This window comes from Corvus brachyrhynchos, unplaced genomic scaffold (genome assembly GCF_000691975.1).
Source record: "Corvus brachyrhynchos isolate BGI_N302 unplaced genomic scaffold, ASM69197v1 scaffold46, whole genome shotgun sequence".
Taxonomy (NCBI): domain Eukaryota; kingdom Metazoa; phylum Chordata; class Aves; order Passeriformes; family Corvidae; genus Corvus; species Corvus brachyrhynchos.
Window position 1 is genome coordinate 1,586,184 of NW_008238838.1, and position 3,369 is coordinate 1,589,552.

The window sequence follows — 3,369 nt, forward strand, 5'->3', positions numbered from 1 at the left end:
TCTTTCCCTCTCCTGTTGTCTCATCTTGTCCCCTCTATCCTCATCATTTTCATCTTGTCTCTTCTCATCTATTTGTCTTCATCTTCTCTTCCCAGGTGATGTTTCCACGTGTGCTCCACCCCAACACCCCTCCAGCCTTTGTGCCCTGTTCCTGATCCACTCCCCTGGAGTGGAAATCCTTGAGATTCCCCACTCACACATTGCCTGCCATGCTGCACAGCACATTCAGTAGCTGATGCCACCCAATGCCACCTGAACTGCCAAGGGTGCGGGGCACCAGGCTGGCACCTGCTGTCCCCTTCCCAAAAAGGACCCACAAACCTTCCCTCGATGGAGGTCATTGGATGCTGAAGGGCATTGGGGTGTTGGGCTGGCCCCGTGGAGAGAAATGGGGACTGGGACAAGGGACATGGGACTGGGACAAGGCACCTGCTGGGGTCTGGGCTGGGGTGATGGGACAAGGACAAATTGACGGGGACTGGGATGTGATGACGGGGACAGGGACAGATGATGGGTTCAGGGATGGGATGATAGGACCTGGACAAGGCTCTTGCTGGGGGCAGGAGAACGGGGACGGGAAGGAGGTGCCTGCCAGGGACGGGATGATGAGAACCTGGACAAGGAACCTGCTGAGGAAGTGGAGATGGGATCTGGGATGAGGTTCAGGGACAGAAGCAAGGGGACCACGACAAGGAACCCGGTGGAGCCCAGCACGGCGTGACAGCGACCAGACCACGGCGATGGGGAGCATCTCCCAGCCTCAGCCCCTCCACCCTGGCCCTGAGCTCTGCACCCAAACCCGCAGCAGTGGAGGCGAGTACAGGCGTCCCCACCTCGCTCACCCCAAACCCGCTGCGGCGGAGCCGACCGGCTCCCGCGGGGACGGGAGCGCCGAGGGCCGGAGCGCGGGGAGCTGCCGGCTCAATGCCGGGGCCTCACTCCCACGAGCGGATGAAAGGCTCCCTGTCCAAACGGCATTAGACGCGCTGCGAAGGCTCATTCCCGATCGGTCACGCTCCGAGGCGCAGCTGCAAAACCCCCTCCGGGAGCCCGGGATGCTCCGGGGGCTTTGTTCGGAGCAGCCCCGCTTCCCGGGGAACCGTGACAAGACGATGGGATTACGGGGCAGGAGAAATAAAATAAAATAAAACCCAACCTCGCTGGGACCGCGCTGGCTGGGCAGAAAAACAAAGGGGACCCTCAAGTTCCCTCGCGCTCCTGCCAGGAACGATGGCCCCACCTGGGGGGGTGGGTGGGGAGAAGGGGCACGGAGAGGGCTGGAGGGTCCCCAAGAAGGGAGGGTGACTTTTTGGGGGTGCCCTCCCCATTTCTGCTCCCAAATCCTGAGCAAGCAAGGAAAAGGAGGAAAAACTTGCAAGGAAGCAAACCTTATGAGGAGGGGAAACCTTGCATGAAGGAAAACCTTGTGAGGAAGGAAACTTCACAAGGAGGAAAACTTGCGAGGAGGTAAAGCCTTGAAAGGAAGGAAACCTCCAAGGGAGAAAACCTTGCAAGGAGGAAAACTCTACATGGAGGATAAACTTTGGTTGGGGGAAAATACCGCAAAGAAGGAAAATCTTGCAAGGAAATAAAACCTTGCAATGAGGAAAGCCTTAGGCAAGGAATGAGATCTTGCAACGAAGAAAATACTTGAAGGTGGAAATCATTTCAAGGAAGGAAAAACTTTCGATGTAGGAAAAACCTCGTAGGGAGGAAAATTTTACAAGAAGGAAAACCTTTGACAAGGAAGGAAATCTTGGAAGAAGGAAAACCTTGAAGGAGAAAAACCTTCCAAGGAAGGAAACCTCACAGGTTTGGGTGAAGTGAGCAGGTTGAAGGCAGCGGTTCTGCACCATCCTTCTGGGAGCAGCCCGATCCTTCCTGGCACAGGGCCCGGCACGGTTTGGCTGAAGTTAATTGGGTTAGTGAGCGGCTAAAGGGCGTAGCTTGTCCGGGCGCCTGCTCCCTAATGAGCATCTCATTTGAATCTATGCAAAATAGCAGGGAGCATGGAGACATGCTAATTAAAGCGATTGCTGTTCGCTAATTAAGCAGCAATTCTCCTGCCCAAGAGGGTATTCTCATGCAAATGCGCTCAAGGAGGGGAAAACATTGCCCCAAAAATTGTACAGGGAGAAATCACAATTTGGCACCACCCCTGGTCTGCAAAATACCTTCATTATGATCCCCATTTTGAGTATTTTTATCCCAAAAAAACAGACTTGGCCATCCCTTCTTGTGCTGAGAACAATCCTGAAGCCCTCATCTTTTCCAGTGGCTGCCACAAATCAAGTCATTTAACTCCTCAGCCTTATCAACCCCGATTTTGTTTTATTTTGGGGTGTTTTCTTCAGATTATGGGATTTTTAATCTTCTGAGGATTTTTCTACTCTTCATTTTGTTTCTTTTTTTTTCCCTTTCACACTTGTGGAAATAATGACGTCCTACAGGAAACCTCCTGAGGGATAAAATTAGGGCTGGTAAACACAGGGTAGTGCAGCATTTTGGTCTCACAGGTTTGTCTGAAAACCAAGAGATTTTATTTCAAGTCTAGTTTTTTGGGGGGGGGTTAAAGCTTATTTTTCCATTTTTAAACACAGCAACTGTGTTTCTTTTCAGTCTGCTCCACGTGGTGCTGAAGCCTTTCCAGGTGAAACTTTCCTCGGGATAAATCCCTTTCCAGCTACCACGTGTGAATGCGAACCAAAATGTAGTAAATTCCCCCCCCCAAAAGGCACATTGGGCATATTTTGGGTGTATTTGGGTTATTTTGAAAGGGGTCAATTGTTTGGGCACAGGATGAGCCCTTGATAAAGCCCCTTTTTGCTATTTTTAGCCTGAGTAGGGGCTTCTTAGCGGCTTCATCTGAGGAAAGATGATGCACGGAGCATGTGTGGCGTGTGGGGGCATTTCCCAGCCCTCTGGAAAAAGCGAGAGCCACTCCCTCACTTCAGCGACACTCTGAACATACAACTGCTTGCAGGAGAGTCGGAGTGGGAACCGTGGGCTCTCCGCCGTGGAAATGAGCGGGCCGGGCACGGGATGACCCCTGCACTAGCAGAGCGGGAGGCTCCCGGGAGGCTCCCCAGGTGGCCCGCGGTGCGGGGCTCAGGTGCGCTCGGATGGGTGCACAGCTGACCAGGGTGCCCGGCTGTGTGGGTGACTGTCGCACAGGTGTGGTAGGTGGCAAGGTCGCGTGTGTGCAGGAGCGCACGGGTGCGCAGGTGTGCGGCGCTGCGGGCGCCGGCCCATGGCTGCGCGGCTCCACAAGCGCCTGGTGCCGTGGGAGCACAGGGGAGTGGGTGCGCGGCTGCCCGGTGCCCGGTCACACGTGGGCACCCCGGTTGGTGGGGTGCCCGGTCCCTGCGT

At 54.5% G+C, this 3,369-nt stretch overlaps 1 protein-coding gene across 1 annotated transcript in view; it reads left to right on the top strand.

The window, feature by feature from the left end:
* The first annotated feature begins 2,940 nt into the window (after positions 1-2,940).
* The window catches only part of CDON (cell adhesion associated, oncogene regulated), a 55,372-nt gene continuing 54,943 nt past the window's right edge, over positions 2,941-3,369 (top strand). The window contains exon 1 of the mRNA XM_008636889.2: positions 2,941-3,112. The gene's annotated coding sequence lies outside the window, so the exon portion shown is untranslated. The remainder of the gene's footprint in view (positions 3,113-3,369) is intronic.